The sequence below is a fragment of the Neomonachus schauinslandi genome, chromosome 1, assembly GCF_002201575.2.
Source record: "Neomonachus schauinslandi chromosome 1, ASM220157v2, whole genome shotgun sequence".
Lineage (NCBI taxonomy): Eukaryota > Metazoa > Chordata > Mammalia > Carnivora > Phocidae > Neomonachus > Neomonachus schauinslandi.
In genome coordinates, this window is record NC_058403.1 from 152,983,149 (window position 1) to 152,997,126 (window position 13,978).

Here is a 13,978-nt window from a genome sequence, read left to right on the forward strand (position 1 = left end):
ATCCACACGGTCTTAGACCTCCTTTTAATGATTGTATTAACTTACAAGCTCAGGTAGTATTTTTCTTAAGGCTCTGTCTCAGAGCACACTGACTGAATGTTAACGTGTGTAGCAAAGTGTTTACTTTCTTTAAATAACCAGCTCTGGAATAGTTCTTTATGTTTCTAGCAGTCTGTGTAGTTTTTCTTCAGAGGAAGATTTTTCACATTTCTGGGGTGTTCTTGTTTTTAGGGTGGTATGGTTTCTTTCCTTTTTTCCCCCCATTCTTTTCCCCTAAACTCAATGCAGGTGAGAGGGTGGGTGGTGGGTAAGGGATGTTGTTTTTAACTAGCATGTTAGTTATAATTGGGTGGGTGGGAGGGTAGTATTTTTTTTTTTTTTTAATGACTCTTGCTTAATACTGTCCATTAGCTGTCATGCCCGGTCAGCAAAATAATTTTTAAGTGTAGAACACATGACTTGTTTTTTGTTTTTGTTTTGTGGGAAAGGTTAATGCAGAATTGGGGAAACTAACATGGGCATGTTGCCAGATGTTAGAAAGACTAAACCTTTAAAAAAATTTTTTTTTAATTTGTCCAAGGCAGACCTGATGTAAGGAATACGCACCACCAGAATAACTCTCCGGGCCACAGAAGCTCCTGCAAGCCCATCTGGGGTGCTGACTGCCTTTTGACACTTTTAAAAATGGGCATTGCAGTGGTGGTGCAGATCCTATCAATTATTAAGTGAAGAATGGGGGATCAAAGATTTCCCCCCAAACCTTTGAAGTGGATTTTTGTTTGGGGTGTGTTTTTCCACCCTCTGGATTTTTACTTTTAAATCTTAGATGTTATCCTGCGGGCTGCAGGCATGACAGGCAATGAGCAGGTGAAGAACCAATGGGAAAGTGTTTGAAAACTTGTGTGTTAGCTAACAAGGCTTCTGAATGTATCACTGTGGTCCACAGAGAAGGCTGGAGAAGGTAGCAAGGAGATGCTGTATCAGCTACTGCAGCCTTAAAACAAAGTTGGTGTCTCTTTGGACTTTAAAATTGTTCCTATGCAGCTTATTTTATTTTTGTTTAATCAAATAAACAAGAGGGTTTTTCCATGGAAATATGTGTCTGTGTGATCCTTTAATCCAGAATGAGCAAGGGTGTGTGTATTGTGCTCCACGGAAAGGAAATCTGTGAGGAGGGTGGCCCAGAGGTTGCGCTCTGGTGGATGGGCCACATTGGGTCCATGCAGGGTTTTCCAAAAAGGTGGATGCTGGCATTTTTTTTTAAATAGAGGAAATGTTAAGTAGCCTAAATGTTTTCATATCTGTACTTTTGGATTCTGGGGGAATTGGGGATCCGGCAGCCCCAGGTCTACCTTCTGAGGAGCTGAGGAGTGGATGTCCCTGTGGAGGGATGAGTGTTCCTGTCCCACTCACCCGCAGTCCCCTTCACAGATGCCCCTGCCTGGGATGGAGGGGACCAACTTTGGGGTCTAAACTTGGCCCTGGGGAAAAAGTGAGCGGCTTACTCCCGTGGCCACTCTTTGGCAGAGTACTGTAGAAGCCAGGTGGATCAAGACGTCTTTTGACGGGTGCCTGGGTGGCTCAGTCGTTTAAGCGTCTGCCTCCGGCTCAGGTCACGATGCCGGGGTCCTGGGATCGAGCCCCGCATCGGGTTCCCTGCTCCTCTCTCCCTCTGCCTGCCGCTCCCCCTGCTTGGGCTCTCTCTCTCATCACATAAATAAATAAATCTTAAAAAAAAAGACTTGAGCTAGTGCGTTCACAGCTTACTGGGAGACATCATTTTTCATTGGAACGAAGTGTCCCCCAACTTGGCTCACCTGTTGTCTGCGTCTCCTCAGACAGCCTTGTTTGACCTGTGGACAGAGGTAAGCAGTGCACCAGGGTCCGTGGCTTTCTCCTGTCCCGTGTCCCTTTCCAGCTGTGATGAGTGTTCACCGGGGTTCTAATGGGCATAGGTCTTACCCTCCAGTCCCAGAACAACTGTTTAAGTGCCAAACATCAGTGCCTGGTGGAGGGAATCTCTGCACTTCCTTTACTTGATCCCATGTCGGCAGTGAGCATTTAGTGTTTTTTTTTTTTTAGCCCCATCGACCTTTAGCTTTGAAATCGTGACAACATCGTGAGTAGCAGTGTCCTGAAGACTCAAGCTGGGAATGTAACCTCATGGACCCTGAGCGCTGGGCCCTGTTCTGTTTCCTTTTCCCGGTCCCTCATTTCTTTCCCTCTTGCCCCTAACTGAACACAATGGGAGACACTCTCCAATGTAAACAGTTGGATGGGTGTACTTTTTTTTTTTTTTTTAAAGGGAAAGGAATATTAATCCTCTGAAAGACCCAGGTAAAGCTGCTAATAAAATGAGGTAGGACCCATTTCTGAGGGAAATGCAGAGAAGGAAAGCTCTAGAAAAATCGACACCTCATCTTTAGCTCCCACCCCTACCCCCAGGGCCCTCAGTCTCTTCCAGTGAATGAGGTGGGTTTGGAAAGACCCAAACCTCTTGAGGGTAACTATGCTCCTTTGCAGCTGGCCACTGGGGCAGCCCTTCTGGAAAGTGAACAGCCAGTTATCACCTGACATATGAGGTCATTGGAACCCACATACATTGCTGGTGAGATTGTAAAATGGTACAAACACTTTGGGATCCATCTGGTCCTGTTGAGCAGGACCCAGCAATGCCACTCCTAGGTGCATATCTGGTGCATTGAAGATCTGTCCACACAAAAACTAGTACGTGAATGTTCATAGTAACATTATTCATAATAGCCAAAAAGTAAAATGTATGTCCTTACCATGGAATATAACTCAGCGATAAAAAGGAATGAAGTCCCGATAGCATGTTATATGGATGAACCAGGAAGATGTGAGAGAAGCCGACCAGGCATGATTTCACCTCCATGAAATAGCCAAAGTAGACAAAGTAGATTACTAGTTGCTGGGCGCTGGGAGTTGGCTGTCGAGCGGCAGGGACTGCTATGGGTTTTTTGTTTTTTGTTTTTGTTTTTAAGGTTTTATTTAAGTAGGGACACCTGGGTGGCTCAGTCCCGTTAAATGTCTGCCTTCAGCTTGGATCGTGATCCTGAGGTCCTGGGATCAAGGTCTCTGCTCAGTGGGGAGTCTGCTTCTCCCTCTCCCTCTGCCCCCCTTTGCCCCCCCTTATGCTCAATCTCAAATAAATAAATAAAATATAAAAAATATAAAAGTAAAAGGGGCACCCTCCTTGTGTTGAGAGGACTGTGTGACTAGCTATCCCCAGCACGTTGGGAGCAGCAGTGATCCGGGGCCCTTTCCTAGCCAGAGTACTTCATTGTGGAGCACCGGCCTCTCCCCGCAGCCCCAGGCGGTACTCCAATGGAGGGCAGCCAGGATCTGGGAGCAAGGTGGACTGGGCAGCACTCGCAGCCAACCAGGATGTACATATGATCAAAATGTGCGCAGTTATTTTTTTAATGTTATTTTTTCTATTTGAGAGTAGTCCTTTATTAACTGACCAGATTACAAAAATAATCATGGTAGATACCTTAGTTCCTCCTAATAAGCCTATTGATCTGGTCTTCCCTGTTACCAGCATCTTTACCTTCTACAAGATGGGTGGTCTTTTTCTTTATTCCCCCTCATGGAGAAGATAATTTGAAGAGCCCTAAGAAGTTGTTTGCTTCTTTGAAACGTTTTCCAACAGTATAGATCTGGTGCATCAGATCTTCCATGCAGATACTGCCATGTTTACCAAGAGATAGGGCAATCAATGTGTCCTCTGTCAGGAGAATGCGCTTCTTATTGATTTTGCCATAACCATGCTTGTAGATCAGTTCATTCACTGACTTCAGGGTTGGGTCCCCCCAGGCTCTATATGGTTCCACAATCCTTAGCATTTTTAACTCAAGCCTTGTTGAACTTAACAAAGGTGCCATTGAAGATCTGGCGAAGGTGAAGAAGCTGCAACATTTTTCGAACCTTTGGGCTCACACCACTGCTACCTCTGATCCCGATGACAAACGCCAACGTGGGGTTCCGCAGGTACGTGGAAGTTGCCATTGGAATCTCAGTTCTGTACATCTGCCTATATTCCTTGTGGGAATGCTTAGCTTTTTCATAGATAAGCTTCTTCCTTGCCTTTCGAAGCATCTTTTGAGCAAACTTCTTTCTTAGACACTTGATCTTCAACTCTGCAAAATTCCAGGAACCTTCTCTTTCTTCTCTTCTGCACCCCCCATGATTCCAGCCGGAAAAGAGGCTTTTTTTTTTTTTTAATGTTTAAAAAATCTGTCCAATGAACAATATTAAATAGTGAAAACAAAACCTCAGGGGGGAGGTATAACAAAGAATTGATAGCCAGAATAAAGAACTATAATAATGAAACAACCTAATTTTTAATTTTTATTTTTTAAATTTTTATTTATTTATATTATTTAAGGATCACATGCTTTTCTGACTGAGCCAGCCAGGTTCTCCAACATAACCTAATTTTTAAAAGCAGGTAAAAGATGTGGTTTAAAAATTTACAGGGCTCGGGGCACCTGGGTGGCTCAGTAGGTTAGGGTCTGCCTTTGGCTTGGGTCACGATCGGGCCCCACATTGGGCTCCCTGCTCAGTGGGGACTCTGCTTCTCCCTCTGCCTCTCCCCCTGGCTTGTGCTCTCTCTCGCTCACTCTCTCTGTCTCTCAAATAAATAAAAAGGATCTTTAAAAAAAATCTACAGGGCTGACCTACACTATAAGTCTGGGAAATACAAACTAAAGCAACAATAAGATACAATTATATGCCATCAACTTGATAAAAATATAAAGGTCTAATTATAGCATGTGCTGGTGGGAAATAGGAAGTATCCATAGCTAGTGGGAGTATAAAGAAAGTAGCCCCTTCCCTGGAGAATTTGTCGGTATCTGATAAAGCTGAAGATGAAGACCTATCTACGTGATTTCCCCCACCTCACCGCTCTGCCGCGTCCTCTTCCTCAGACATGTTGAAAGTTTGGTTTTCGCTTACCTGGGACAACTCCCTAAGTGTATGGTGCTAGACTTACGCTTGCTTAAAAAGAAGTTTTATGTCTCCTAGACGACAAACAATGCCAGTCTTTAACATTACTGGTGAACACCAGAATAAATCACTGTAAGGATATCACCTGGTGGATTATTTAGACGGAATTCAACTTTAAGAGACTAGCACTTTTCATTTGGGAAATTTAGGTATAATTTACATACAATGGATTGAACTGCTTTTGGTGCACATTTCTGTGAGTTTTAACTAGCGTATACACACATGTAACCAACATCCTGATCAAGACAGAGAACGGCTCCATCCTGCCCAAATTCCTCTGGTGCTTTGTCAGTCCCGACACCAATCTCAGCCCAGACGGTCACTGCTCTGGGTTGTTTCCTTGCTGTTTTCCCTCTCTTGTTTTTTTCCCTCTTTTTCTTCCTCCAGAATATCACCTGAATAGAATCACTGGCTTCAGGACTAGCTTTTTCTAAGTGACAGTAGGTCTGCCAGAGAAATAATAGTTCAGGCAATGGTGACCTTTGGATTCTGTATTCTTTCAGGATGAGCCTGACAAAGTGAAATAACTCAGACAATATGGAGCCTGCCTGTGTCGCAGATTTGCTCAGCCCATTAATGAAGGAATGGAAGAAATTTAAAGCCGGTTCAAAAGAGGACAGGCAAGGTGGGGAATACTGGTCAGTAGGGAGAGGAATGCTGGTGTAAGATCATAGTCACTCACAAGTCCACTTAACTGGTTTTTGGGGCAGCGCGGTCCTTGGGTTACCTTTGGTCCCAGACAGGGATCCCTTGCAGTCTTCCTCAAGCTAACCTCTAACTTCACAGGGAGAGCACGGGCCTCTCTTACTCTCTTATTATTACCCAATAGTAAACAGGGAGTCAAAGAAGTTACATTTCCCTAGCGTGTAACATGCCCCTCAGGGGTCATTGTTAGATGGCTCTCCTATGACCTTGGGAGGGCCCTCAGTGATCTTGGTTTTTTTAACCTTATTTCCAAGTTTTGGGTAATTTTTATTAACAAACTCCATGTCCAGTATTCTGTCCCAGTGCATCTGCTGTATTAACTTGTTGCCAGTTGGCAAGATCCTACTTTTTTTTTTTCTATCTGAATTTAAAAAAATTTTTATTGTTATGTTAATCACCATACATTACATCATTAGTTCCTGATGTAGTCTCCATGATTCATTGTTTGTGCATAACACCCAGTGCTCCATGCAGAACGTGCCCTCTTTAATACCCATCACCAGGCTAACCCATCCTCCCACCCCCCTCCCCTCTAGAACCCTCAGTTTGTTTTTCAGTCCATCATCTGTCGTGGTTCATCTCCCCCTCCGATTTCCACCCCCTTCATTCTTCCCCTCCTATCTTCTTTTTTTTTTCCTTAACATATATTGCATTATTCTTTTTTTTTTTTCCTTAACATATATTGCACAGAGGTACAGATCTGTGATTGGCAAGATCCTACTTTTGAGTGGATGCTAGAAGTAACATGGTAAGCCCTTGAGTAATTTCCTTTAGAAGACCAAATATTAAAACGAGTATCACTGGGAACCCTGAAAGGCAGGGAGGCCTCTTAGGCCCAAGGATAAGAAGCAGGCCTAAAAATTACGGAAGATATCATTGAAATCCTCCTAAATTCTAAATTCATTTATTATTCTCACCAAAGGGGTCTCTGCTCTGGATCTCACACTTTAGAGGTCTCCACTCCGGTCCTCCTCTCTCCATGTTCTCTACCACTGGGCAAGGAATCCCTGTGGCCAAGAGCTCTCCCTTCCAGACCATGCAGCAGGTACCAGGGACCCCAAAATTCTCTGCTCAAATTACCTCGAGGCCTGCACAGTCCCCTTCACTGGAACTACCTTCTTGGGGCAAATGGAGCTCAGGAGTGGCCCAAAGGATAGCTGTTTGCAGGGGTGGGAGCTGGGGGTTGGATGTGGGCTGAAGCATCCATATATTGTAAGAATATGACCCATCACAGCCATTTCTGCAAGGGCCCAGTATTATACTGTATTATAGACTGGCCTTGAGAAACAAAGCTCCACGTGCTGGGTATCCTCATTTCTGCTGGAGTGTCACCGTTTTTACGCCCTCTTAGCAGACAGGGCTAGGACATATAAATGCATATATGCACCCATCTGCATTTTTCTATGTCTATGTGTCATACACTAAAAAACCATGAGTTCATAGTGATGGTAAGGATTCTAATCCAACCCCATAGGCTTCATGCTAGCCTTTTCCCTTTCATTATTTGTGTGTGTGTGTGTGTGTGTGTGTGTTTAAAGATTTTATTTATTTGTCAGAGAGAGAGAGGGAGAGAGACAGCACAAGCAGGGGGAGAAGCAGGCCCCTCCCCTCCCCCCGCCAAGCAAGAAGCCTGATGCGGGACTCGATCCTAGGACTCCAGGATCATGACCTGAGCCAAAGGCAGACACTTAACCCCCTGAGCTACCCGGCATCCCATTCCCTTTCATTATTTGTAACTCAGTTTCTTCACAGGAAGAGAAGTCCAGGACCCATTATCCACAATAGATTTACTCATTTGCCCAGTCCTAGAATACACATACAGTAGTTTCAGAAACGCTAACCCATTCTCTTATGAAAACAAATTTATTAAAAAAAAATTTATTAACAAAAATACCATGTTTGTGTACCATTTTTTTAACCAATGAGCCTCACAAAATACTATCTTCCAAAACTTCTTATGTTCTTTTCTTCCCCAAGCCCATCAATGTATTTAAACTATTTATAATACAGTTAGATTCATTTGCTATTTTTTTCTCTTCTGAGTTTTCTCCCATGTTTTGGTTGAGGGCCATTATTTCTTTTTTGGTCATGTAAAATGTTACCAGGTTCTAAAAGCCAAAGCTACACACAAAGGTATACTGAGAGAAGCCTTACTTTCCCCTCATCCCCATGATCTCATTCCCACCTCCCATTCCTTCTGCCCTGCCCCACCCACTGTCTGTAGGCAATCGCTGTCCTTAGTTTGTGGTTTTTCCTTCCTGGATTTCTTTTTTGGCACAAATGATAAATACATAAATATTCTTAGATTCCTTTCTTTTCTGCACAAATGTAGCATATTACACTCTTTTGCACTTTGCTTTTTTCATTTAACAAATGTCCCAGAAGTCACTGCAGGGCAGCTCATAAAGATTAACCTCATTCTTTTGTACAGCTATGTAATACTCCATGGTGTGGTTGCCATGGTCCCTGCAACCACTCCTGAGTGTACAGCATTTAGATGGTTTGCGATATTTTGCAGAGACTAACAAGGTGACGGTGAAGAACGTTGTGCATATCTACTGTTTATTGGTGGAGATATATCTTCAGTGTTGATTCCTAGAAGTGGCGTGGCTGAGTGAGTTTCACTCTTCCTTACTATGTGCTTTGTTGCTGCTCTGGCTGCTCTGTGCTCCTTTTCCTTTCCTTCCTCTCATACTTCTTTTGATTTGATTAAGGATTTTAAAAATGATTCTTTTTTGTCCTGTTACCTTTGTAGCTATACATTTACATTCATTTTCTTATTCTTCTAGTGGCTACTAGTGACAAATCTATAACCTGTGGAGCCTGAAGCCTATACAACTTCCAAGGCTCTTTTTATTTTATTTATTTTATTTTTTTTTTAAAGATTTTATTTATTTATTTGACAGAGAGAGACAGCGAGAGAGGAACACAAGCAGGGGGAGTGGGAGAGGGAGAAGCAAGCTTCCCGCTGAGCAGGGAGCCCGATGTGGGGCTCGATCCCAGGACCCTGGGATCATGACCTGAGCCGAAGGCAGCTGCTTAACCAACTGAGCCACCCAGGCGCCCCTCAAGGCTCTTTTTATAAAAATATAAACACAAAATTATGACTACAAAAATAGGTTAAAAAGTGAATATGTAGAATGAGAAAAGTCGTCACAACTAATTATAACTTCTAAAATGCTGATGAATACCACAATTATCACCAAATTAAAGGGAAACGTTTATTATTAACTGTCAACACATCTCTATAATACTTCCCCCGCCATATATATATATTTTTTTTTAAGATTTTATTTATTTTTTAGAGAGCGAGCGAGAGAGAAACAGCATGAGAGGGGAGAGGGTCAGAGGGAGAAGCAGGCTCCCCTCTGAGCCGGGAGCCCGATGTGGGACTCGATCCCAGGACTCCGGGATCATGACCTGAGCCGAAGGCAGACGCTTAACCATCTGAGCCACCCAGGCGCCCCCCCCCCATATATTTTTGGCCCCAAAGCCTTTAACTGCCTCTTCATAGAGCAATAATATATTATAATCTCATGTTATTCAGAGGGAAAAGAAAAACCCTCTGGCAGAGTTTTTGTTTTTTATTCTTGATCATTTAGGAACATTTCTTTCAGCTTCAGAGCTCATGCTTATGAATGTCTCATCTAACTTGTTCAACGTGTTGGGGGTGGGGAGCAGGAGAGAGCCTAGCCTCGAGGGAAAAACAGCCCTGGTCCTGCTGCACAGGGCGCGCACAGTGGCCCAGCAGGTAGTCCCGGTCCCCCTGCTTCTGGAATTCCTCTCCCGGCTGCATCCTCCCTCCCTGTCTTGGATGAGGGGAAGGAACTATGAAAGTGGTCTTTGAGTGCGAAGCAAGGATAAATCCTTCTTGGAGTTAAATACATGGTGTGCTTGCTCAGTGAGACCCGAGGTGGGTTGTTTGTTGCTGACCACAGTGGCCAACTGCCCGCCCCACCTGCAGCTTCAGGACCACCACCAGGGTGAGGCTGACTCCCTTCCTGAAGGAGATAGAAGATAGCCCTCATTGGCTTCCTGGTAAAACTGCCTCTGGTCATTTTCCAAAAATTTTGGAAAAATTTCAGTATCTTTTTTTTTTTTTTCCCAAGTGAGTACTACACCCAGTGTGGGACTTGAACTCACAACCCCAAGATCAAAAGTCATTTTTGATGCCAGGTACCCCAGTCACTATCTTTTAAAATATTGCTTCTGCCTCTCTCTTCTTAGGAGTCTTATTAAGTGTAAGCTAGATCTTCTCATGTATCATCTATATCTCCTACCTTTGCTTCTACATTTCCATCTTCTGTCTTTCTGAGCTTCATTTTTGGATTTTTTTAAACCTATCTTCCAGTTCACAAAATCTCTCTTAAGTTGTGTCTACCCTGTTCTTAAACTCATCTATTAAGTTCTTAATTTTTAGTTTTTATATTTTTCAGTTGTTGAACTTTAATCTGCTATATCTTTTTTTTTTCAATTGTGGTAAAAAAAACATAACATTAAACTTACCATCTTAACCATTTTTTAAAAGATTTATTTATTTTGGAGAGAGAGAGAGAGAGCACAAGCATGGGGAGGGGCAGAGGGAGAGGGAGAGAAATCCTCAAGCAGAGTCCCTGCTGAGCGCAGGGCCTGACATGAGGCTTGATGCTAAGACCCTGAGATCATGACCTGAGCCGAAGGCACTCGCTTAATGACTGAGCCACCCAGGCGCCCCTAAAGATTTTATTTTTAAGTAATCTCTACACCAAATGTGGGGCTCGAACTCATAACCCTAAGATCGAGCCACATGCTCTGCTGACTGGCGCCCCTCAAACTCCTTTATTATAGAAATTAGTGATTTTAAAAGTATGTTATTTTCTTGATTGTAAAGAACCATCAGATAAGATTATCTTTCTTTAAGCTTAATTTTGTATGTTCATTGAATTACCAGTTCCCTGAGGCCTTCTCTGGGCCATTTCCACAGAGGGACATCCTCCATAGTTGTGCCTCCTATAAAAATAATCTACTATTGTCTTTTTGTATATAAATTTGTGGGCTTTGTTTTCTCATTATGGACTTTCTATATCCTTTTTTTTTTTTAAATTCCAGGGTAGTTAACATACAGTGTTATATTAGTTTCAGGTGTACAATATAGTAATTCAACAATTCCATACATCACCCAGTCTCATCATGACAAGTGTACTCTTAATCCCCATCCCTTATTTCACTCATCCCCCCACCCACCCCTCCTCTGGTGACCATCAGTTTGCTCTCTACAAAGAAGAGTCTGTTTTTGGTCTGTCTCTTTCTTCCCCTTTGTCTATTTTGTTTCTTAAATTCCACATATGAGTGAAATCATATGGTATTTCTCTTTCTCTGACTGACTTATTTCCCTTAGCATTATACTCTCTAGATCCATCCAAGTTGTTGCAAATGGCAAGATTTTATTCTTTTTGGTGACTGAGTAATATTCCATTGTATATACACCACATCTTCTTATCCATTCATCTGTCAGTGGACACTTGGGCTGATTCCACTTGGGCTATTGTAAATAATGCTGTAATAAACATGGGGTGGGGATGCCTGCCTGACTCAGTCTGTGGAGTGTGTGACTCTTGATCTCGGGATTGTGGGTTTGAGTCCCATGTTGGGTGTGGGCTAACTTAAAAATAAAATCTTTAGGGGCGCCTGGGTGGCTCAGTCGTTAAGCGTCTGCCTTCGGCTCAGGTCATGATCCCAGGGTCCTGGGATCGAGCCCCGCATCGGGCTCTCTGCTTGGCGGGAAGCCTGCTTCTCCCTCTTCCATTCCCCCCTGCTTGTGTTCCCTCTCTCGCTGTCTCTCTCTCTGTGTCAAAATAAATAAATAAAATCTTTAAAAAAAAAATAAATAAAAATAAAAAAATAAATAAATAAAAAATAAAATCTTTAAAAATAAATAAATAAATAAAAATAAACATAGGGGGCATGTATCCTTTCGAATTAGTGTTTTCTTATTTTTTGGGTAAATACCTAATAGTGTGATTACTGGATCATATGGTAGTTCTGTGTTTAATTTTTGTAAAAAGATTATTTATTTGAGAGAGAGAGTGTGAGTGCAGGGGGACCAGCAGAGGGAGGGGGGTAAACAGACTCCACACTTAGCACAGAGCCTAATGCAGGGCTCGATCCCAGAATCCTGAGATCATGACCTGAGCCAAAATCAAGAGTCGGACATTCAACCAACTGAGCCACCCAGGCGCCCCCTATTTTTAATTTTTTGAGGAACCTCCATATTGTTTACTAGAGTGGCTGCACCAGTTTGCATTCCCACCAACAGTGCAAGGGGGTCCCCCTTTCTCCACATCCTTGCCAATACTTGTTGTTTCTTGTGTTGTTGATTTTAGCCATTCTGACAGATGTGGTTGTTTTTTTAAGATTTTATTTTTTTTAAGTAATCTTTATACCCAACATGGGGTTCAAACCCACAACCCCGAGATCAAGAGTCACATGCTCCATTGAGCCAGCCAGGTGCCCCCTCATGGTGGTTTTGATTTGCATTTCCCGTTGATGAGTGATGGTGAGCGTGTTTTCATGTCTCTGTTGGCTATCTGCATGTCTTCTTTGGAGAAATGTCTGATCATGTCTTCTCCATTTTTTAATTGGATTATTTGGGGGTTTTTTTGATGTTTTGTAAGTTCTTTATGTATTTTGGATACTCTTTTTTTTTTTTTAAAGATTTTATTTATTTATTTATTTGACAGAGAGAGAGATAGCGAGAGCAGGAACACAAGCAGGGGGAGTGGGAGAGGGAGAAGCAGGCTTCCCACGGAGCAGGAAGCCCGATGCGGGGCTCAATCCCAGGACCCTGGGATCATGACCCGAGGCGAGGGCAGACACTTAATGACTGAGCCACCCAGTCTCCCCTGGATACTAACTCTTAATCATATGTGTCATTTGCAAATATCTTCTCCCATTTACTAGGTTTTGTTGATTGTTTCCTTTGCTGTGCAGAAACTTTTTATTTTGATGTAGTCCCAATAGTTTATTTTTATTTTTGCTTTTGTTTCCCTTGCTTCAGGAGACATATCTAGAAAGATGTTGTTATGGCTGATATCAGAGAAATTACTCCCTGTGCTCTCTCCTAGGAATTTTATGTTTTGAGTTTATGGTTTGAGATTTAGGTCCTTAATTTTTTTTTAAGAGAGGGAGAGAAGGAGAAGGAGAGAGAGAATCTCCACTCAGCATGGAGCCCGACACGGGGCTTGATCTCACAACCTGATCATGACCTGAGCTGAAATCAAGAGTCAGACGCTTAACTGACTGAGCCACCCAGATGCTCCTATCTTTAATCCATTGTGAGTTTATTTTTGTAGATGTTGTAAGAAAGTGGTCCAGTTTCATTCTTTTGCATATAGCTGTCCAGTTTTCCCAACACCATTTGTTGAAGAGACTGTCTTTTTCCCATTGCATACTCTTGCCTCCTTTGTCAAAAATTAATTGACCATATAATTGTTTGTTTATTTCTGGGCTCTCTATTCTGTTCTATTGATCTATGTGTCTATTTTTGTGCCAGTACCATACTTTTTTGATTCCTACAGCTTTGAATGGTTTTTTTTTTTTTTAAGATTTTTATTTATTTATTTGACACAGAGAGAGAGAGAGAACACAAGCAGGGGGAGTGGCAGGCAGAGGGAGAAGCAGGCTTCTCGTGGAGCAGGGAGCCTGATGCAGGGCTCGATCCCAGGACCCTGGGATCATGACCTGAGCTGAAGGCAGATGCTTAACGACTGAGCTACCCAGGCGCCCCTACAGCTTTTTTTTTTTTTTTAAGATTTTATTTATTTATTTGAGACAGAGAGAATGAGAGAGACAGAGAGCACATGAGAGGGGGGAGGGTCAGAGGGAGAAGCAGGCTCCCTGCCGAGCAGGGAGCCCGATGCGGGACTCGATCCTGGGACTCCAGGATCATGACCTGAGCCGAAGGCAGTCGCTTAACCAACTGAGCCACCCAGGCGCCCGCCCCTACAGCTTTGTAGCATAAGTTGAAATCTGGAATTGTGATACCTCCAGTTTTGTTTTTGTTTTTTTATTTATTTGAGAAAGAGAGAGAGTGAGCGAGAGAGAGAGAGAGCAAGCACAAGCCGGGGGAGGGGGGAGAGGGGAGAGGAAGAGGGAGAAGCAGGCTCCCCGCTGAGCAGGGAGCCCGGTGCGGGGCTCGATCCCAGGACTCGGGGATCATGACCTGAGCCGAAGGCAGATGCTTAACTGACTGAGCCACCCA

The 13,978-nt window shown here is 43.2% G+C and overlaps 1 pseudogene; it reads right to left on the minus strand.

Annotated features, from left to right (window-relative positions):
* Positions 1-3,518: 3,518 nt before the first annotated feature.
* Positions 3,519-4,191, minus strand: LOC110569644 (annotated as a pseudogene).
* Positions 4,192-13,978: the final 9,787 nt, after the last annotated feature.